Source organism: Chlorocebus sabaeus, chromosome 12 (assembly GCF_047675955.1).
Source record: "Chlorocebus sabaeus isolate Y175 chromosome 12, mChlSab1.0.hap1, whole genome shotgun sequence".
Classification (NCBI taxonomy): domain Eukaryota; kingdom Metazoa; phylum Chordata; class Mammalia; order Primates; family Cercopithecidae; genus Chlorocebus; species Chlorocebus sabaeus.
The window spans coordinates 77,699,274-77,723,424 of NC_132915.1; the positions used below are offsets into that span (position 1 = coordinate 77,699,274).

A 24,151-nucleotide genomic window follows, 5' to 3' on the forward strand; every position below is an offset into this window, starting at 1 on the left:
ATCCTTTAAACTCAGGAGTTCAAGATCAGCCTGGGCTACATAGTGAGAACTCACTTCGACAAATAATAAAAACATTTAGCTGGGCGTGGTGGTACATGCCTGTGGTCCCAGCCACTTGGGAGGCTGGGATGGGGGGATCACTTGAGCCCAAGCAGTTGAGGCTGCAGTTAGCCATGATCGTGCCACTGCACTCCAGCTTGGGTGACAGAGTGAAACTCTGTCTCAAAAAAAAAAAAAAAAAAGGCCAAGGGCAGTGGTTCACACCTGTAATCCTAGCACTTTGGGATACTGAGGTGGGAAGATTGCTTGAGTGCAGGAGTTTGAGACCAGCTAGTGAGACCCTGTCTATATTAAAATAAAACGAAAGAAAAAAAGAAAATGAAAATGTTTTTCTAACTTCATCATCATCATCATTAAAGAAGATCTATAATTTGAAATTAATCTCCCAGTTACTTTTTTTGTAAAGGCAGAAATGAGATTTTTCTTAAGGCTTTGCAGTTCTTTTCTTATAAACTGAGGATATATTCTTTTATAGTCATGTCAAGGCCATCACCACTGGTTGTCATGGAGATGGTTAAGGCACCATGGCAAGTGCCCCTTTAGCATGCCTGCTTTCCTAAGGACACGATGGCTGGTGGTGTTGGTAGGGATGTAAGAAGAGAGAGGAGTAACTAAAAATGATGGAAGTAGGGCCGGGCGCGGTGGCTCAAGCCTGTAATCCCAGCACTTTGGGAGGCGGAGACGGGCGGATCACGAGGTCAGGAGATCGAGACCATCCTGGCTAACACGGTGAAACCCCGTCTCTACTAAAAATTACAAAAAACTAGCCGGGCGAGGTGGCGGGCGCCTGTAGTCCCAGCTACTCGGGAGGCTGAGGCAGGAGAATAGCGTGAACCCAGGAGGCGGAGCTTGCAGTGAGCTGAGATCTGGCCACTGCACTCCAGCCTGGGTGACAGAGCAAGACTCCGTCTCAAAAAAAAAAAAAAAAAGAAAAAAAAAAAGAAAATGATGGAAGTAACAAGCACAAGCAAAATTACGTCTTAAATTATAAGGAGAGATTTCACAATTTTATTTAACATGAATGAAGTAGATAGGCACTATCTCAATAAATGACCATGGGTGGGGTGTCCCCATGGGGAAGCCAGATTATGGTGCTGATTCTAATAGGGGTGGCCCAGCACATCTGGCAGCCTGGACTGTCTTTACTGGCACAAGCAGGAAGGGGCTGGTGGGGCTGAGACTCTAGTCTAGGGAGCATGTCCAGACTGTAGCGACATTGCTTCTGCCTCTGTCCCAGTTAAGATTAGAGCCAAGGGCACCTTGGGAGCACTTTCTCCAAAACTCATTTCACAATTAGGAAAAGCAAGGCCCAGAGAGTTTCTGGGAATTTTTCCCCCTTATTGTGAATCCTGAAGGTATAAAAATTTGAAAAAGTAAATAATTGACTTGAACATAAAGGTCCTAAATATACAAATCCAAATGGTAAATGAACAGATGGGAAAATATTTAGCTTCACTAATAATCAAAGAAATGCTAATAAAAAAAACTGGTGTACGATTTCTTTCCTATTTTTACAAATGTAATGCTAATGCTTAGCAGTAGAGAAAGTATGAGAGACTTGGGACCTCTCGTTCTCTCAGGGACCACACAAATTGATCGGTGCAATCTTCCTGAAGGGCATTTTGGCAATACGTGTCAATATGTGTCAAGAAGCTTAAAAATGTACATTCAGTTTTTGATGCAGCAGCTAGAATTTTAGAAATGTATCTTGTAAGCATATTGTAGAAGGACACAATTAGCCACAGGTTGTTCATTTTTTAGATATAAGATATATGTTCTAAAGCATGAGACTATTTACATAGCATATTCATAAAATAGGATATTGTCACTGTAAAAAATCTGGGTTCATATTTCTATTTTTTTCTTATTTTATTTGGGGGCTTTTCTAGTGACCTGTAACACTTCGTCTTTCAGATTTATTTCCAAACTTTCTTTAGCATCATTTGCATTGGAAAGAGCAATGAGCTCTGGTGGCACAAGATGCAGATTGAAAGTCCTCCTTCTACCCCTTTCTAGGGGTGCGGCTTCACAACATTTCAGCTCTCGGAGCCTTTGTTTCCTCACCTGTAAAATGAAGTCAGAAATAATACCCAAGTTGGAGGTATGTAGTGAGGATTCCTGAGCTCGTATGTGAGAAAGGACCTCATAAACTCTTACACGACCCAGAACTCATGATTATGGTAATTTCTTCTGAATACAGTTGAAATGACAGCTAGAGCCCTCCCCTTGCTATAAGTAGGATTATTCTCAGAGAGTGCATCTGCTGCTCTTCTGTCTGTGGCAGGACAAAATTCCTGAGCAACCCGAACCTCTGTACCCCTGACCCAGAGTCTAATGCAACTTTGGCACCCAGGGAGCCTGGACAACAGACAACAGTGAGAACATCCCGTGACCAAGCCATTTACAACCACTAAATAGGGACTAAGACTAGACCCTCAGCAGTGAGGGGAGTCACCTCAGACATCAGCACACAGCTCCAAAACTTGGTGGGTATGGCTATGATTACTCCCATAGCCATGTGTTTCTTGTAATATCTGCTACATTTAAAAAAACAAATCACTTTTTAAAACTAAACAGAATTTATTCACAAAGGAAGCTTTTATATCACTCCAATAAATAAAAATAGAGTCATTTGCTAAAACAGAAGTCAACCAAAACACATGCATGATGATAGCAAAATAATGATATTAAATTCTAGCTAAACATTCTTGCCTTCTGAAGCTTTGTCCTAAGGAGTGTGCTCAGTTAAAGAGAAAAGTAACAAATGTTAGAAAGCTGTTAAAGACAGGCTAGCTCCAATATATGAGAATTTCTCCTTGACATATAATTCAAAGAATAAAAAGAGAGTTAAAACATGATTACCCTTTTTACTAGTGATTTTCTTTTAAGCTTGTGATTCTTAAAGTCTTTTCTCATAAGGGTTCTGCTACTGCTTTGCGCCCATTCTTTGAGAAATAATAACATAGTTAAAACCTCCTACCACCTCCCTGCCCCTCTTATAGATGTGAAAACTGGGGCCCAAACAAGAGAGGAAACTTGTTCAAAAACAATCAGTGAATCAGTGGCTGAGCTGGGTTAAGAACCCGGTGCTTCTGACTCCCAGCTCCATGTACCTTTTACCAGACACCCCAGTGGATCTTGCAAGAAGGTTTGGTTTTGAATGATAAACAACATGAATAAAGCAAAGCTCTGAATTACTAAGTCTTTTGTCTTGGAAAAATTATAGCTGCTTTTTTTGCATTTCTGGTTCTGGATTCAGAAAACAGACCAAATAAATAAATAAATAAAACAAAAAAGCCCACGCCTCCTTCAAAGAACATGTATTTTCAATTATAGATGTTCTTTGACATGACCTATTTTTAAGCATGGATTTCAACATGTAACTGAGAACAACAAAGATAAAGCTGTTTTATCCAGTACCTCTCACTGTCTGATTCTAATTCAATATTGTCATTATTGCCGTACTGGCATTGCACTTTATATTTGTGCATTTCCTTATGTATCTTACATTTGCAGTGTGTTTTCATACACGTCAACCCACTTGCTAGTCATCCTAACCACACGAGGAAGATGCTATGCTCTTCATGAGTACAGCTGAGGATGCTGAGAATCTAGAACAGCAGCTTGGCCAGGGTCCCATGGATAGGAAGGAGAGGGATGGAGACCAGGACTCAAGCCAAAGCCAAAGTCTTTTCATTCCCCCACGTTGCCTCTTCCCTTCCTTGCCACCAATTTCTACCACTGTATATATGCACTGGGAGTAGCTGTGTTGGGACCGAATGAATGGAGGGAAAGGATCATAAGTTGAAAATAACTAAGAGTCCCCAGTTGAGAGTCTTTGGACTGAAAGGATTTACCTGGGGTAGTTTTAAGAACAGAAAGGGCTGTAAGAAAGGAGGCTATGACAGATCTCAGACCCTCATTAGAAGGAGACCATCAGCAGTTTCTTCTTGCAAAGTGCAGTTATGGTTTGCAAAACCTCAGGGAGATAAGCCACTTCCTCAAGAAAGTTTCTCCTGATTGCTCAAACAAGTCATGTCTCTGAGTTATGGTCCCCTGGTGTCCTGCTCTTTTCTAATAATCTTAATAGATTTAAATTACTGATTGGAGTGATTATTTTGGCTTAATATCTGACTCCTCCACTTTCCCGGAAGCGTCACAGTAGCCGGGACGTATTTGTTGATTGCCGCTGTATCCTAGTGCCTAGTATTGCGCCTGAGCCATGGTCGGTGGTCAATTAGTATTTACTGACTGAATTAATACCCTGTGAGAAAGGCAGAGGAGTTACTCTAAGGCGCATGCCATAGCAAGGTCATGGAGGCTGTGTGGTGCATACGTTTTCAAAGTGTGGTCTGGGGACCCCAGGAGTCCCCGGCAATCTTGCAGGGGGTCCTTGAGGTCGAAACTATTTTTGTGATAATACTAAGATGTCATTTGTTTTTTTTCACTCCCATTCTCCCATGAGCTTGGAGTGGTATTTTCTGGAGACTGTTCGATGCGAGATGATGTTGTACTCGGATGACAAACAGAACGTGTGCTTGTGTATTCTTGAGCTTTAAAAAATTCACAGTTTTAATTTCTAATATGGTGATTGATATAACCCACAGAAACAAAAGCTCTTTGGGATCCTCAATACTTTTAAGGACTGTGAAGGGATTCTAAGACCCAAATGTTTGAGGGCTGCTGACAGGGCATAAGCACGCCTAGCGTCCAAAGGCCTGGGTTCAAATCTGAGATGTGTGTGTTCTTAGGTGAACTACATAAGCTCTTCGTGGCTTAGTGTCCTCATCTGTGAAACAGGGTAACAATAAAACTAATCACATGGGGGTCCGGGCACAGTGGCTCATGCCTGTAATTTCACCAGCACTTTAGGAAGCCGAGGTAGGCGGATCACCTGAGGTCAGGAGTTCGAGACCAGCCTGGCCAATATGGTGAAACCCCGTCCCTACTAAAAACATAAAAAAATTAGCCAGGAATGGTGGCAGGTGCCTGTAATCTCAGGTGTTCGGGTGGCTGAGGTGAGAGAGTCTCTTGAACCCAGGAGGCAGAAGTTGCAATGAGCCGAGATCACGTCACTGCATTCCAGCCTGGTGACAGAGTGAGATTCTGCTGTCTCAAAGAAACAAAACAAACAAACAAAAATACCTCAAAAAACTAATCACACGAGATGTAAGGTTGTTGAGAGGATTAAATAGGAGTTGATTCCTATCAAAAGTAACTAGAACACTGCCTGGTACAGTGTTCTTTGAAGATTAGCTAGCATGGAGGCCCAGAGACATTAAGACCGGTTCAAGGTCATACTGGAGTGGGTGCAAAGCCCTGAGCCATTGATTGGTGGGACTGAGGGTTCGTTTAGCTCCTCCCATAGCTGAACCAGGCGGTGGGGTGGGGGTGGGGGTGGCTTTCTCCCACAGCTGAACCAGGAAGCCAGGAAGAAGGAGGTGTGATTGATGACTGCACAAGCAACCAATCCCTGTCTACAGGGCCTGAAAGAAGTGCCGAGCGGGAGGAAGACAGCCCCAAGGACAGGGACTTGGCCTGTTCGCCTGGGAAGGGAAGGGCTTTTGGGCACTGGGTTCTGGCACCTGCCTCCGAACGCAGCAGCGCTGGCCCTGGTCAGGGAGAAGCTTCGATTCCTGGAAATGCACATCAGCACATTTGTTACTGTGTTATCAGCAAAGTGCAGAGGCAGCCAGAGAGCGAGGGATGAATCCTGTTCCTCGTGACGGAATGCCCTTTTGGTTAAGTATGAGAAATGTTTTAGGAATGAGTTCCTAGCCCTGGTGTGAAAACAGATGTTCGATTCTCTCTGTCTTTTTTTCCTTTTCCCTCTGACATAGTTCAGGAAGCCGGGGCAGGAGTCAAACGTTTGAGCCGCTCACAAGGGTAAAGGCCCTGGAGTGATGTCAGGAGAAAAGCTTCCAGGTTAGCCTGCAGGAACTGGGAGAGCCTCCATCCAATCCCCTGTTCTGCAGAAGAAGAAACTGAGGTCTGCTTTGAGATGGAAGGAGGTGCCCACGATCACACAGCTTGGCCAGTGCTCTCTTTGGCTAATTAATGCCCGATATGAGATTGACAACAGTCACAAAATTAGGACAGACAATCTTGAATGGGTCCATAAAAAAAATGAGCTTGGGAAAAATGATGACAAGGGCAAAAGGCCTACCCAAAAATTTATTTTTTTATTCTTTTTTTTTTTTTTTTTTTTTTTTTGAGACGGAGTCTAGCTCTGTCGCCCAGGCTGGAGTGCAGTGGCGCAATCTCGGCTCACTGCAAGCTCCTCCTCCCGGGTTGACGCCATTCTCCTGCCTCAGCCTCCCAAGTAGCTGGGACTACAGGCGCCTGCCACCGCGCCCGGCTAATTTTTTCTATTTTTTGTAGAGACGGGGTTTCACCATGGTCTCGATCTCCTGACCTTGTGATCCGCCCGCCTCAGCCTCCCAAAGTGCTGGGATTACAGGCGTGAGCCACCGCGCCCAGCTATTTTTTTATTCTTTAAAATAATTAAAATGTCCTTTTTTTCCTCAAAAATAATGTTTATAAGGGAATAGAAGAACCTATTGAGGGTATTCAGCCCCCATATCTGCCAGGTTGAAGGACTGACTCATGGAAATAGGTCAGGCTTTGGTATCAAGAAGAACTAGGGTTAAAAATTCTGGATCTGCCATTCAATTGTTGTGCGATCTTGGGCAAGTCTCTGAGCCTCAGTTTCTCCTTTATAAAATGGGGATCATGATGCTTTCTTAAAAGGAGTGTTGTGAAGAAAGTAGAATTATGGCTGGTCGCAGTGGTTCAGGCCTGTAATCCCAGCACTTTGGGAGGCTGAGCGGGTGGATCACTTGAAGTCAGGAGTTTGAGACCAGCCAGCTTGGTCAACATGGTGAAACCCTGTCTCTACCAAAAATATAAAAAATTAGCCAGGTGTGGTGGTGCACACATGTAGTCTCAGTTCCTGGGGAGGCAGAGGCAGAAGAATCTGTTGAACCTGGGAGGCGGAGGTTGCAGTAAGCCGAGATTGCACCACTGTAATTCAGCCTGGGTGACAGAATGAGAACCTGCCACAGGAAAAAAAAAAAAAAAAAAAAGAAAGCAGAATTACTATTAGAAGTTGACTATTTTAAATATATCGATGTGCCAAACCCTATGCCATATTCTTTAATGGATTATATACATTGAATCCTCCAAAGAACTCAATAACTATTAAGTCTCATGCTACAGATAAGGAAATGGAGACTTAGTGAGGTTAACTACCTGCCCACTTAAGGTCACTGAGACAGTAAGAATTAGAGGTGGGGTTTGAACCCACACCATCTGATTCCACAGCCTGCATTAACCCATGTAAGTTGCCTAGGACAACAGCAGCACATGTAAGCCAATATTGGTGCCATGATCTGAATGTTTGTGTCCTCCTTTGCCCCTCAAATTTATAGGTTAAAGTTCTACCCCCAAAGTGATAGCATTAGGAAATAAGACCTTTAGGAAGTGATTAGATCATAGGACAGAGCCCCCATGAACAGGATTCATCCCCATATAAAAGAGGTCGCAGAGAGCTAGCCTCCGTCTATGAAACAGGAAGCAGGCCCTCACCAGACATGGATCTTGGACTTTCCAGCTTCCAGAACTATGAGAAATAAATTTCTGTTGTTGATAACCCTGTCTATGGGATTTTTCTTAGCAGCCAAAACAGAGCAAGACAATTGATATTGTTAAAATAATCATATTTCATTTCACTTGGCTTATGTAGCATCACAAAGGCCTTATCACCCTGAGATCATTATTGAAAAGAAGTCAGGAAAATAGTACCATGAAATATCTGAAGACAAAATCCAAAGTCTCTTTGGTATGTGGGATGAGGAGCTGTTACTGTGGTTCTAACCGAGGAACGCCACCTTGAGGAGTTTGAGAAATGTAAATGAGTTCTCCTGAGTTAATTTCTGTATCATAAAATTAAGGATGGCAATCCTACATTGGACCCCTATTATGGATATTCCCAGATGAACTAAACTATCTTATTACTGTGCTTTGAGCAGAAATTACACAACCCAGTGGAGAAACATTGGTTATCTCATGCTGGTCACAAGGTTAGGTTGGCGTTAATATAACTGTCTCGATTAAAACAAATGGATCATTACTCAGTAAACATCTTTGTTGTTGTTACTGGGTGCATCCTTTTTCAGTACGTGTGGTTCATAGGAAAGAAGTCACAGTAGGGTCCCTCCACGATGACAAAGTTGGGAGCCACTCAACTGAGAGTTGCAGCTATTTCAGGTTGTTATTTAAAATGTGTGTATTTATTAATTTATTTTATAGAGATGTGGTTTTGCTATGCTGCCCAGGCTAATCTCAACAAACCTCTGGGCTCAAGCAATCCTCTGACCTCAGCCTCCCGCGTAGCTGGGACTATAGGCACAAGCCCCTGGGTCCAGCTTATTTCAAAGTTCTTTTCTTTTCTTTTCTTTATTTCTTTTCCTTTTTCTTTGATTTTCTTTTCAAGATGGGGTCTCACTCTGTTGCCCAGGCTGGAGTGCAGTGGCACGATCTTGGCTCACTGCAGCCTCTGTCTCCCGGGTTCAAGTGATTCTCCTGCCTCAGCTTCCTGAGTAGCTGGGACTACAGGCATGTGCCACCACAATTTTTTCTATTTTTAGTAGAGATGGGGTTTCACCGTGTTAGCCAGGATGGTCTCAATCTCCTGACTTTGTGATCCACTTGCCTCTGCCTCCCAAAGTGCTGGTATTATAGGCGTGAGCCACCGTGCCAGGCCTTCAAGGTTGTTTTCTGAGCAGAGACTGTCCACATTGGCAAGGAAGTTCTGAAAATGATGAATGATTAATTGATCTCTGATGTCTACAAAACTCCTGATTACTGAAAAGAAATGGAAGTACATCTGCTCCACTGCATCATTAAAGGAACAGGTAGAGCCAGCCAAGAGAGTAGACAGGACTTGCTCAGGATTGCCAGGGAAATCCAGGCAGGTTTGGGGCTCCTGAGACCTTGCTCTTTTCTCAGTGGTTTTCAAACATGTTGATGAGTTCTACAGAAGAGTTTTCTGAGCTCTTTGGACAGCAAGCCCTTGTTATTCAACAACCTGTGAAAGCTTCCCTGAGAAAGTGACTTAAACTAAAAAATAAATACATATAACACACAGAAAATTATATCATAGGTGTACAGGTCGATGAATTTTTATGAACTCATTCAACCAGCCCCCAGATAATAAAATAGAACATTACTAGCAACACAGAACTCCACATACCATGCTACCTTCCAGTACTTACTACTCCTCTAAGGGATTACTACAGTCCTGACTTCTAACACCAATATGGTTTGGATGTTTGTCCCCTCCAAATCTTACGTTGAAATGTGATCCCCAATGCTGGAGGTGGGGCCTGGTGGCAGGTGTTCGGATCATGGGAGCAGATCCCTCATAAGTGGTTTAGCACCATCCCCTTGGTGATAAGGGAGTTCTTACTCTGAGTTCATATGAGATCTGGTTGTTTAAAAGAGAGTGGCACCTTCCCCCGGACCTGTTGCTCCCACTCACACCATTTGACACCAACTGCTCCCACTTCTGCCACGATTGTAAGCTTCCTGATATTCTCACCAGAAGCCAAGCTGATGGTGGTGCCATCCTTGTACAGCTTGCAGAACCATGAGCTGCCTAAAACCTCTTTTCTCTATAAAGTATCCAGCCTCAGGTATTTCTTTATAGCAATGTAAGAACAGCCTAATATAAACACTACAGATTGATGTTGCCTGACTGATCTTTTAATAAATGAAACCTTATGAGGTGTACGTCAGTTAAAGCTGTCTGACTTCTTTCACTCATGATATGGTTTGGCTGTGTTGTCACCCAAATCTTATCTTGAATTGTACTCCCATAATTCCCATGTGCTGTGGGAGATGCCCAGTGGGAGATCGTTTAAATCATGGGAGCGGTTCCCCCATACTGTTCTCACGGTAGTGAATAAGTTTCATGAGATCTGATGGGTTTATCAGGGGTTTCCAATTTTGCACCTTCCTCATTTTCTCTTGCCGCCACCATGTAAGAAGTGCCTTTCACCTCCCACCATGATTCTGAGGCCTTTCCAGCCATGTGGAACTCTAAGTCCAATTAAACCTCTTTTTCTTCCTAGTCTTGGGTATGTCTTTATCAGCAGTGTGAAAATGGACTAATAAATTCAACATTATGTTTGTGGTATTTATTCATATTTTTAAATGGAATTTTAGATTGTACATTCGCACTGCTGGGTCATATTCTATTCTAAGAATTCATTGATCTATTCTACTGTTGATAGACATTTGGTTACCATGCATAATACTGTTGTGAATATTCTAATGTGTGTCTTTTTGTGCGTGTGTGACCACATTTCTATTGGGTAGATACAGGAGTAAAATTGCGTGGAGAGGTAAATTTGAACTGAATTTAACTTTCCAAAAAGGGTAGGGGAAACTATTGCAGCAGAGGGCAGTGTCTATGCACAGGGATATAGTACAAAAGGGCGAGAAACATCTAGGGAACAGAATGACTCAATGGGTTGGGCATATGATGCCCATGAAGCCTTAGCAATGGGATGCTCTCTCTTCTGGGATGACCCACCTGGGATGACCCGCCTTTCTCTCCTCATTGCTAACTCCTTGTTCTTCAGTCATTTCTAGAGCAGCTTTGAGTTCACCATTTCCTGGAGCTTTCAACTGTGTTGAGTTAGTTGCCTCTGTCTAGGTAGTTACCAGAGTTTCTATAGCCTGCTGTGATTCTAGTTAACACAGCACTGCCCCCACCATGCTGGCCTTGTCTGTTGACCCACCCATCTCCTCATTAGGCTATGAGTTCCTTGAAGGGCAGAGCAGAGTTGGCTCAGTGTCATCTCTTTGTACCTTGGACCCACTCTGTCCTATCTCTGTCCTGCTTTCTGTCTAGGAAACTGACCTCTCTGGACTGCATCAAGAGACACACCCTCTCCTTTGCTTCTGACTTTGGCCAAAGAAGAAGCCTTCTCAGAAAACCAGAGGTAGAGATGAGAGTGAAAGCAGGTGCAAAGTGCCTGGTCTGCAGGGTTATCTTGAGTTGGCTGCATTCCCAACAGAAGGTTGTAGTTTCTCTCCAGGTAGAAGTCCCTCTTCAGGTCTAGAGATACAAAAGTCCCAAAATTTCTAGGCTCAAAGTACTGCACTATCTTTGTGGTTCTCCTACCCTTCAACCAACCCTGCTCACATTGTCTTAATTTATATGTGCCATCTGCTGGGGCCCTAACTGAAGCATGCATTTTGTTCATCTCCATATCCACCTAGCACACTGCTTGGTACATGCTAGGGATCAAGGAAGGTTTATTGATTAAATAGGGAAGTGAGAGAGGCTGAAGATGTAGAAGTTGACCAGTAGCCAATAGTGAAGAACCTTGAATATCCTTTTGTAAAGTGTAGAGTTTAATCCTTAAGACCGGGTGTTGCAACTTCAAGTATTGTAGGGGCCTGGCAGTGAGGGTGGAATTGTGGCATAGTAGGAAGTAAGTGATGTCTCTTTCACACTTCTACTACTCAGCATCAGCACATGAATGCTCTGCAAGAATTTGGACCTGGAATGGCCAGATCTTCTGATTTTTTGAGAAATCAGAAATCAGAATTTTAAGTGGACTGCCAAGTTTTAAATGTTGTCAATATTTAACATTTAAAAACACTTCATACTGGCAAACAAACATGTGGCTGCCAATTTGTAAGCTCTCTGTAGCCAGTAGGGACCCACTGGACAGTGAAGACAGGGAGTGAGATGGTCACATATCACACAGTGCCATGAAAAAGATATCCGCAATGGATGAGCTGCACAGACAAAGGGCCTTTGATCTCCATTTCTGAAGTGGTTCGAATGTGCTGAGAGGTGCTTACACTGAGAACCCGAATCTTTCTCCATGATGGATAATTTTTCAAAAATCAGTTTTTAATTCTAAAAATAGTGTTGGGTGGATTTCTCCACTTTAGTCAGGTTCCCAGCCACTTTCTCTATTTCTGCTTCAAGCTAAGAGCTCTGAGTTCTTTTGGGTTTTATCAAATTATACACTGTGCAAAGGCATCATTTCACCAACAGATGGACTTAATGTGCATGAAAATACATGCCTTTTAAAGAAACTAAATTAGTAGTTCCACTTCTTTCCTCTTTTATTAAAGACAGAGTTCTAGGAGAGCTCTCTGCTATAAAGTCAGACTTTATAGACATCAGCAAAATGAGATTTATTTGGATAGAAATAGGACGGAACATCAGAGAAGTCTTTTGCAACAGTGAACCTACAGGTTTCAAGTAGAGATTAGAAGGATGCTGGCCCCTGGACCCAGACTGGTTTAAAAAAACAGAAGAGGGAGAAGAAAAGCTTTCAAATCTAACTCTTTAAGAGTTGAAGTTTCCCTTGAAAGAATGGGTTGATGGGTTCCTTCCATAAGAGGCAAAATGGTATGAAAACTGGAAGTTAAATGAAGCAGGAAGGTGCCATCCATGGAGCACTGGAACTGGAATCAAAAAACCTGGGTTCTGGTCCCAGCTTTATCATTAATCCCTCCTGGCTCATCTCACAAGTCCCCTCTCTTCTCAGACTCTCTGATTTCTCATTTAGGATGTGGAATCTGTCTACTCCATAGCGTTATAGTGAGAGAAATAAAATAAATAATGCCATCAGTGCAAAAGCTGGTTTTGTTTTCCCATTGTCCCAATCCCAGAATGATGAGCAGTAATCATTAGCAGTTTGATATGTATGTGTCCTTGAATTTTTGTATAAAATTATATACATATAGACACACAATACATTTTTATCACATAAGTAACATTATGCTATACATACCACATGTTTTGTTCTGCTAAATAAAACATTCTATGTCAGAATATACAAATCAGCCACGTTCTTTTGGAAGGTTTCACAGATGCCATAGTTTAGATGCACCATGATCCTTTTACCCATTACCTATGAATGGGTAATATGGTGCTTCTAATATTTCACTGTTACCAGAAAACGCAGTGGATGCTTTTTCATACCCAGGTGAAACTATTTCCCTTGGGTAGGTATTAAGAACTAAAACTACTTGATCAAAGAGAATACACATTTAAAATTTTTATAGATACTGCCAAATTGTCCTCCACACAGTCCACTGATGTGTGATCCTACAAGAAGTATTTAAGAGCATTCCTTTCACCTCTCCCTTCCTGACACTGGGATAGTATTTGTCTTTAATTTTTACCCATCTGATGAGTGAAAAATAGAATTTTGCTGTCATTTTAATCAGCACTTTCCAGATAACTAGCGAGGCTGGTAGCTTTTCAGACCTTTACTGGCTATCTCTAAAGATGAGTATCTTGCTATGTGTTAGAATAACTAATATAAAAAGCATGGCTGTAGTAGAAAAAATGGTGTATGTGAGAGAGAGATTGGCTCATGTTCCAGCTCTTGCATTCATAAGCTTGGTGGCTTTTGGCAAGTTACTTCACTTTTTCAGGCTTTAGTGTTCCCATCTGTAAAATGGGAAACATACTGTTACAGTCTGAATTTTTGCATCCTCCCAAATTCATATGTTGAAGCCCTGACCCTCAATGTGATGGTATTTGGAGACAGGGCCTTTAGGAGGTAATTAGGTATAGACAAACGAAGCCATGTACAAGCCAGGAAGAGGGTTCTCACCTGAAACCAAATTGGCTGGCACCTTGATCTTGGACTTCCCAGCCTCCAGAGCTACGAGAAACAACTTTCTGTTGTTGAAGTCACCCAGACTAAAACATTTTGTTATGGCACCCTGAGCCAATTAAGACACATATTATACCACCATTCCCTTGACTGAGGATTGTTATGAGGATTAAACATGAATGTGCATGGAAACTTTTTTGTGACAGTGTGTTAGTCTGAGTTCTCTAGAGAGAGCTGATGGTACAGTTCAGTCTGAGTGCAGAGGTCTGAGACCGAGGAGGGCTGATGGGATCAGTTCCAGTCCAAGTCTGAGTCTGAAGGCAGAAGTCCTGTGTTCCAGCTGGAAGGCAATCCGGCAGATTTTGTTCTGTTCAATTCAGGGCTTTGACAGGTTGGATGAGGCCTAAGGGCAATCTGCTTTACTTAGTCTACTAATTCAAATGTTAGTCTTACCTAGAAAATCCCTCACAGAGAAACACAGAATAATGTTTAACCAAAGATCTGAGTACCCCATGGTCCAGTTAAGTTGACTCATGAGATTAGCCATCACATCTAGACAAAGATATGGATTTTGTTGTTGTTCATTTAACCTGCTGGGGAAAGAGTGATTTCCAATCCTCATCCCCTCATCATTCTCTCCTTATTTAGTATGCACTGATAGTCAATGACTGTGTAGCTGTTGAAAAAGCACATTACTATCAAAAAGTGGAGTCTGCTGGGAGCAGTGGCTCATGCCTGTAATCCCAGCACTTCGGGAGGTCGAGGCAGGCAGATCACGAGGTCAGGAGATTGAGACAATCCTGGCCAACATGGTGAAACCCCGTCTCTACTAAAATACAAAAAATTAGCCAGGCGTGGTGGCATGTGCCTGTAGTCCCAGCTACTCCAGAGACAGAGGTAGGGGAATCGCTTGAACCTGGAAGGTGGAGGTTGCAGTGAGCTGAGATTGCACCACTGTACTCCAGCCTGGTGACAGAGAAAGACTCCATCTCAAAATAAATAAATAAATAAATAAAAATAAAAAAGTTGAGTCAAATATTTTGTGTTTTGCCTTTATTAGTGGTGAAAATTATTTTGTATGGGGAAGAAGGTTTGGGATGGATTTGGACAAAATCTCCAGATGTGAGTGCCTTTTTTTTTTTTTTTGCTCTTCTTCCTAATGCACAAGTATCTGACCCAACACTTCCTCTGTAAAGAGACCCCAGAAGTTCCCTTCCAAAGGCAATGCACAGGTATAGTCTCCTATCGGCTCATGGGTATATCTTGTTCTAGACACTCTCTCTTCTCTCAGACTAGCTTGCTGATCCTCACTTGCCATCTCTCTTGAAAGCTTCTTGAGACAGAGAAGTTATCTTATGCATCTCTGCAATTCCCAAAGTGCCTAGTATTAGTTAGTCAGTAGGGGCTCCAGAATTATTGGCTGAATCCTGACGATATAGAAGTGGACATTCTGCCTGACCTATTTGTGTGTATTTCCTTCTCTGAATATAAACAAATGAGGTATTAGAGCAGTGGCTCTAAGCAGCTTCAAAACTGTAGCTGCATAAAGAGCCACCTGCAAAGTTTGTAAAATTCTCAGTCCCCAGGATGCACCCAAGGACCAATTAAGTCAAAATCTTGGAGAATTAGATGCAAGCATTCTTGCTTTTCAAAGCTCCTCAGTTGATTCTAACTTGCATCCTCTGCCGTAGAGGTTAGGTTGGTGCCTCTCCAGACTATGGGTTATCAGCCTAAGAAGATTTTTCACACTGGATACCAGATAATCTCTTGCTATAATAATGTCCTTAGAAGGAAAACTTCGTAATTTTTTAATTTTACTGTTCTCCAACCTTCTATCCTGAAAAACTTTGTAATTTTATAAAGAAGATTCAACTCGTAATAGCAATAGTAATTTTATTGCAGTCCAAAGTTCAAAAGTTATATTTCAGAAATGAGGCCTTAATCCAAAGGAGAACAATATTTGGCAGAACAAGGCTGTAAAAATTTACCAGCAAGCAAGTAAATAAAGAACCTAAGAGTCATAGAGCACATGGCAATAAAGAAATGTTAGCCTAGTTGCCTTTTACCAAAGACTAGCCCTCAAACCAACATTGCTGTTAATCTGTCACTATCTGGGGAAGCTGGCCTGGTGGTTTGTCACAGATTAGATTGTGCAAAAAAGCTATCAACCTGCTGTTGAGCCAGAAGGCAGTTAGAGGAGGTATGGAAGAGGAAGAAGGAAGATTGCTCCTAGTAAAATCCTGCTCTGACTCCCTCAAAGTGATTGGATTCATTGAGCAAGAGTATTCAATCTCCTGTGCAGAATTACTGAAATTACATTTCATATTTGCATTACCTTTGAACTATATGTTCTGTAGCTTGTACATGCATATGCATTTCATTCTTACTAGAACAGTGTGAATGGTGCGCAAAACTAACTCAATTGTTTTAAATTCACTTCTTGATATGTGAACATTCTACCAATGCTGTCTACCTTTGGCTCACTGATGAGTAAAGATGGCCTAAAAGGAAACCAGGCTAAATGGTTGCCTGAAACAGGAAAGTAACACAAGCAAGAAAACATATGATAGGGCTTGTTGGCCATTTGAAGTAAATTCTGCTTCCAATAAAAAGTATGGTCTCTTAGAACAGCCAGTGCTCCCAGCCCCTTGACCCCCAGGCTTACCTAGTTCTAGAAATAATACTCTTACCTCATACTTTGTTTGAGCCTCACTGAACTTCTACATACTGTGGGTCTGCTGGAATTTTGTGCTCATGAGGCATGGCTGGCACTCCATGTGAATATGGCAGCAGGGAACAGGGGGCACACAGATTGCCTGAATCTGTTCTGGTAACCTGCATGTTCCCTTGTTCCATCAGACTTTGCTTAGAAAACACACATTCAAAGCTCAAACTATTAAGAATTTCATGATGGTGCCAACAAAGCGTTAAACCAAACAAACCCTTCTGAGTAAGGGTTCTCTGGGGCCGCCCAGGTTGCGCTGCTGTGAAGCTGACCCTGAGTACAGTGAAGGAAAATGCACTGCAGATGAAATGACTGCAGCATTTCAGAAAGGATTTGGCAATTTGTGTGATATTCATGCCTAAGAGACTCATACTCCATTTCTGGGGATGTATCTCAATGTTCTAATTAAAGCTTTACTTTCAAAGTTGTTCATGACAGAATTGCCATAAGAGAAGTGAACAACCAGTTATAACCTAAATATATAGTTTTAAAAGATTAATTAAATAAATATTTCCTTGATAACGTATTATGCATCCAGTAAAACTCACGGAGTCTGTGTCAAGGCATGGTGATATGGTTAGGATTTGTGTCCCTACACAAATCTCATCTTGAATTATAGTCCCCATAATTCCCATAATCTCCACAGTTCAAGGGAGAGACCAGGTGGAGGTAACCGGATCATGGTTTCCCCCATGCTGTTCTTGTGATAGTGAGTGCATTCTCACAAGATCTGATGGTTTTATAAGGGGCTCTTTACCCTTTGCTCGGCACTTCTCCTTGCTGCCTTGTGAAGAAGGTGCCTTGCTTCTCCCTTGCCTTCCACCATGATTGTAAGTTTTCTGAGGTCTTCTGAGCCATGCTGAACTATGAGTCAATTAAACCCCTTTCCTTTATAAATTACCTAGTCTTGGGCAGTTTTTTACAGCAGTATGAAAATGGACGAATACACATGAGAAAATGTGTCTGCTTAAATGTTAGTGGAAAACAAAAAGATGTACTATTTCATGCTACAAACTCTGATTTCATATTTATATATTTGAAATAATATATAGATTATATATGTAAAATATATATCTGTATCTTTAAGTAAATGCCAATCAAATACTTCACAGTCTGGATATTAGATTATAGGCACTTTTCTTTATTCTTTATTTTAGTTTCTACATATTCCAAACTTTATTGTATGAGAATTTATTTCTTAACTACATTTTGTTTATTTGTTACAGTCTAATCTTTCTGATGTTCCATAATTCTTTAGGGCTTCAGGATAATGAAGACATTACCATCAGTCAATTTCGCATGTTTCATACAGTTTATAATGTGTGACATTTTTAGACTTTTTCTCAAAAAAGCAAAATTGTGATTGAATGATCTGGCAGGGGAGACTGGAGAAGGGGTCAAGAGGGGAGGCATTTTTTTTTCTGCCTGAATTTTCATTGCCCTGTGTATTAGTCCATTTTCACACCACTGATAAAGACCTACCAGAGACTGGGAAGAAAAAGAGGTTTAATTGGACATACAGTTCCACATGGCTGGGGAGGCCTCAGAATCATGGCGGGAGGTGAAAGGCACTTCTTACCTCGAGGCAGTAAGAGAAAATGAGGAAGAAGCAAAAGCGGAAACCCCTAATAAACCCATCAGATCTCGTGAGACTTATTCACTATCATGAGACTAGCACGGGAAAGACCAGCCTACCTGATTCAATTACCTATCCCTGGGTCCCTCAGAATTCTGGAAGATTCAAGTTGAGATTTGAATGGGGACACTGCCAAACCATATCACCTGTATTAGGGTAGAGTTAATTGAAAGTGCTTTATGATGATGCTGCTGAACTTCAGATAGCCTGAGTATTACAGGAAGCCTATAGGGCTGAGACCAAAAGGACCTAGGTTTAAATCTAGCTCTACCTTGTTCTCTTTGTTTTGTCTCCTTTTTTTTTTTTTTTTGGTGGTGAAAAACACATGATATAAATTTTACCATTTTTATGTGCACAGTTCAGTAATGTTAAGTATATTTACGTTTTTGTGAAACATTCACTAGGCTTTTTAAAAAGTCTTTTTGAGGTATAATTGATCTATTGAAAAAACTGTACATATATAATATATACAATTTGATGGGTTTAGATGTGTGCATCCACCCATGAAACCACCACCACAATCAAAGTAATAAACATCCATCACTGTATTAATCCGTTTTCATGCTGCTGATAAAGACCTACCCGAGACAGTGAAGAAAAAGACGTTTAGTTGGACTTACAGTTCCACATGACTGGGGAGGATTCAGAATCATGGTGGGGGGCGAAAGTCACTTCTTAGATGGCCACAGCAAGAGAAAATGAGGAAGAAGCAACAGCGGAAACTGCTGATAAACCCATCAGATCTCGTGAGACTGTTTCACTATCAGGAGAACAACAGGGGAAAGACTGGCCCCCATGATTCCATTATCTCCCCCGGGTCCCTCCCACAACACGTGGGAATTCTGAGAGATAAATTCAAGTTGAGATTTGGGTGGACACACAGCCGAACCGTATCAATCACCTCCAAAAGTTTTCTTGTGTCCCCTATGCTTTTTTTTTTTTTTTTTTAGAAAATATGGGATGCTTCATGAATTTGCATGTCATCCCTGGGCAAGGACCAGGCTAATCTCTGTATCATTCCTATTTTAGTATATGTGCTGCTGAAGTGAGCATTTCAACCCTTTTTTAGTGTGGTAAGAGCACTTAACATGAGATTTATCCTGTCGACAAAATGTTTAAGTTTACAATACAGTACTGTTAACTATAGGCACTAGGTTGCACAGCAGATCTCTAGAACTTATTCATCTTGCATGTGAAATGTTGGAGCCATTATGGAAAACAATATGGAGATTCCTCAAAAAATTAAAAAATAAAACTACTATAGTACCCGCAACCTCACTTCTGGCTATATATCCAAAAGATTTGAAATTAGGATCTCAAAGAGATACTTGCCCTCCTATGTTTATTACAGCATTATTCACTGTCTTCATTTATTTTCTATGGCTATAACAAAATACCACAGACTGGGTATTTTATAAAGGAAAGAAATTTATTTCTTACTGTTCTGGAGACTGGGAATTCCACGAGCTTGGTGCCAGCATCTGGTGAGGGTTATTCTCTGGTAGGAGGTATCACATGGTGAGTGAACGTACGAGACAGAGAGAAAAGTGAGCTGAACTCATCTTTTTTTTTTTTTTTTTAATCAGGACCCTATTCCTTTGACAAGTAACCCACTCCCATGATAACAGTATTAATTCATGCATGAGGGCAGAGACCTCATGACCTTATCATCTCTTAAAGGTTCTGCCTTTCAATATTGTTACACTAGCAATTACATTTCAACATGAATTTTGGCAGGGACATTCAAATGATAGCATTCACAGTAGCCAATATATGGAAACAACCTTAATGTCTGTTGATGAATGAATGGATAAAGAAAATGTGGTAAATCCACACAATGGAATATTTTTCAGCATTAAAAAAAGAAAGAAATCTTTTCATATGCAATGACGTGGATAAACCTGGAGGACATTATGCCAAGAAAAATAAAGCAATCATGGGAGGACAGATATTGTATCATTCCAGCTCTAACTCTTATTAGCTGTGTGATTTTTGAACCTAAGTTATCACAGTTGTAAAATAGGAATTATACTCCCACCATAAGAGGGTGAATGAGAAGACACCATCAGAATATTGAACTGTGCACTGTGTGCACTGAATCTGTCTTGGAAAAGTCACTCTGTCAAATGTTGGTTGTTGGTTGTACCACAAAGCCTCATATTCCATATTCCTCTGGGGGATTAGCGGGCCAAGGTTTGGCCAGTGAAATAGCAAATTAGTTTCCAAATATATTGTTTCCAGGAAAATTATCTTTTCAAAACAGTTATGGTGTTTCATGTCTCACAAACCACAGAGTTTATTGTTCATCATTTCTGCTTCACAAGAAGTGCTCTTTTTTATGTTTTTAATGTATTCCAAGAAAAATTAAAGATGTTTCCATCACGGTTAAAAACAGAAACAAACCACCTTTGAATTCTAAAATGAGACATAGGCAGCTAGAAAACTTTTATTCAACATGGTAATAAGAGTAAGTCTGCTGTGGTATTGTTTGTTCTGCATTCAATGATTGATTCATCGACTCACACGCTTAGCATCTGCTGAGTGACTAAAGCTGAGTATAGGGGTGGAGAGATAAGATGAGTGAGGTGTGATTCCTCTGCCCTCTCTTTCCTGCACCTTTATATCCAGGAGGCAGGCTTGTAAACTAACAATATGTTAACTGTACACAAAAGATTATAGGAGCCATACCTGGGGATGCCAACTCTGGCTGAAGAAGTTGAGGATGGTTTCCATGGGATGGATCTCAGCTCTCCCAAAGCCCTTTAGAGCTCTTACTCCTACAACACCTTCATTATGGTGTGGTGTAGATACAGGCTGACTGCATCCTCAGGGCATGCACTGCTGGTCAGATAGGCAGGTGATTTAAAGACATTCTTCTTACCACTGTCAGCAGTAGGACATAAAGCTTTGTCAGGAGGCAAAATGAAACTGTTAGCAAAGCAAAGCCTGGGAATTCCAGATCCTGGGTCCTTATGTGCCCAGTGTAACTGAGAACAGGCTTTGGCAAATGTACAAATGGGTTCACTAGGCTAGAGAAATAAGACCTTTGTTTGTGAGTACAGGTTGAGTATCCCTTATCCGAAATGCTTGGGATCAGAAATGTTTTGAATTTCAGGTTTTTTCAGATTTTGATATATTTGCATATATGTAATGAGGTATCTTGGGGATGGAATACAAATCGAAACAAAAAATTCATTTATATTTCATATACACCTTCAGTAAATAGCCTTAAGGTAATTGTATACAATATTTCAATAATTTTGTATGTGAAGCACAGTTTGTGCACATTGAACCACCAGAAAGCAAAAGTGTCACTATCTCATGTTGGTACTCAGAAAATTTTGGATTTTTGAGCATTTCAGATTTTGGATTTTCAGATTAGGGGCATTCAACCTGTGTTTTTAAGAGATTGCTGGATGAGGGGAATAGTCATTTTCTGATCACCTAGATCAGAATCACTGTGGATGCTTGTTGAAAAGCAAATTCCGGGTCGGGTGTGGTGGCTCACACCTGTAATCCCAACACTTTGGGAGGCCGAGGTGGGCAGATCACTTGAGGTCAGGAGTTTGAGACCAGACTGGCCAACATAGTGAAACCCCGTCTTTACTAAAAATGCAAAAAATTAGCTGGTCGTGGTGGCGGGTGCCTGCAATCCCAGCTACTCGGGAGATTGAGGCAGGAGAATAGTTTGAACCCAGGAGGTGGAGGTTGCAGTGAGCCAAGATCTCGCCGCTGGACTCCAGCCTGGGTGACAGAGTGAGACTCCCTATCAGAAAAAAAAAAAAGGAAATTCCTGTTCTTCGTAATGGAAGAACTGAGTCACCATCTCTGGGATTGTGACCTGGCAATCTGTTTTTGACCAGTTTCCTGGTTATTTTTGCATACAACCTAAGATTTATGAATCACCAGTACAAGAGAAAGAACATATAGCTCAAAGTCAACAGTTCTGGTTCTATGGGTTGGGCACATCATTTTACTTTTCTGAGCTTCAGTTTCCATGCTGTAAAATGGGGCTTGAGAACAGTATTTCCCTTGCAATGTGGGGTGATGTCACCTCATAATAATAAAATGCCTTGCAGTGCTAAGTCATTGTTATTACTTTTCAAGACAGTGCATTTTCTTTTCAAAGAGCTTTTAACTGAATGAAAGTCCTTTTATAAATTAGTTGAGGGGTGTGTGGAACAGTCTTTAAGGCTTCTGATCCTAGTTCTAACTTTGGAGATACTGTCAACATAATCAATTTGCATTGAATTCAATACGGTTTTGATATACAATGATAAAGACTACCTTGGATTTCTTTATGAGTCTAGTCTAGGAAGAGATATGTAAATAAATAATTTCAATGCAATTTGAAAATAATAATTATAATGGTCATAATAAAATATTTAAATCAACAATTATTATAATTAACATATTTTGAGCATTATGATGTTTCTGGAACTCTGCTAAGAGATTATGTTTTCTCATTTAAGCCTCATTATTACCCTGTAAGATAAGCATTATTATTTGCATTTTACAGATCATAAAATTGTGGCCCAAAGAGGTAGAATGACTTGCTCGAGGGCATACAGTCATAAATAGAAGAGTTCAGATCCAAATCCACGTCTTAGTTGGGTGTGGTGGTTCACACCTGTAGTTGCAGCACTTTGGGAGGTGAGGCAGGAGGATTACTTGAGGCCAGAAGTTCGAGACTAGCCTGGGCAACATAGTGAGACCCTGTCTCTAAAACAAAAGGCCAAAAAAAACCCTTAAAATCTATCTGTCTGATTCTATCTTTCTCCTCTGTCTATTGGTCTATAGTTTCCAGCAAACTGTTAGGTTTGCATTTGCAATTGTGAGACCTAAGTCCCTAGACTGAAAGAATCCTCCTTAATGGAGTAACTTTCAAAATCTTGACAGTAATCCACAGTGAGAACTTGATCTTACATCATGACCCAATGTACATACACACATACACAAAGGCACACACGTGTGTGTATGTATACCTGTCATAAAAAAACACTCAATACTCATTTTTACTATGATGGTTTTTCTTTTCTTCCTTTTGTTTCTTTTTTCTTTTTCTTTTTTTTTTTTTTCTTGAGACGGAGTCTCACTTTGTCACCGGACTGGAGTGCAGTGATACGATCTTGGCTCACTGCAACCTCCACCTCCCGGTTTCAGGCAATTCTCCTGCTTTAGCCTACCGAGTAGTTGGGACTACAGGTGCGTGCCACCACACCCAGCTAATTTTTGTATTTTTAGTAAAGATGGGGTTTCACCACGTTGGCCAGGATGGTCTCGATCTCTTGACCTCAGGTGATCTGCCCACCTCGGCCTCCCAAAGTTTTGGGATCACAGGCATGAGCCACCGCACCCGGCCTTCCTTCTGTTTCTTAAAAAATGTTTGTGGTGACTCCATTGATCTGATTACTTTTTGATGGGTCTGACTTATGGTTTGAAAATCCCGCCTTAGGGGATATTGAGACCAGGTCTCTCTTTTATAGATGTGAAGACTGTGACTGAAGAGGGCAAACAATCGGGGGAGGGTCTAATTGGCAATCAGCAGGAATCAGCTACCACATGGCTAGCCTAGAGTTTTGTATTTTTTGTTTTTTCCCTATTCATCGGTTCTAAAATGACAGTCCTGTTAACAGAAAGAACAATCACTTTGTGGTCCAGCTGCCCTTGATTCCAATCTGAATTCCACCCTGTCTAGCTATATGACTTGATGTGTTACTTCATCTCTCTGAGCCTCTTTCCTCTGTGGACAAGGAAGGTAACGATAACAATGAGGAGACTTGTGAAGGTGAATTGATATTGAGACCCAGTGCCTGGCATACATTATGTGCTTAACACAGGGAAGACACCACAGGTAACTGGGGAAATGTTAAGTAAGAGACAGTGAAGACTGAGAGTCATTTGTTAGGTGGTCATGAATGCAACCTCATTGATTTCCAGAATCCAGTGCAGCCTTAAGATTTGAGATGTGGAGATAACATTTGTATATGTTTAGCAGTGTGGTTCAGTGGGGGAAAATGTTGGCCTTTGATCCAAACAGATGTGGCTATGAATCTCAGCTCCAGAACCTTC

At 41.3% G+C, this 24,151-nt stretch overlaps 1 long non-coding RNA gene and 1 other non-coding gene across 2 annotated transcripts in view; one reads left to right on the forward strand and one right to left on the reverse strand.

Annotated features, from left to right (window-relative positions):
- The window catches only part of LOC103219051 (uncharacterized), a 59,213-nt gene that overhangs the window by 24,815 nt on the left and 10,247 nt on the right, over window positions 1-24,151 (forward strand). The gene's annotated exons all lie outside the window — the stretch shown is intronic.
- LOC119619260 (U6 spliceosomal RNA) lies at window positions 19,029-19,132 on the reverse strand. Its single transcript, XR_005235662.1, has one exon. It is a non-coding gene; the product is annotated as a U6 spliceosomal RNA (small nuclear RNA).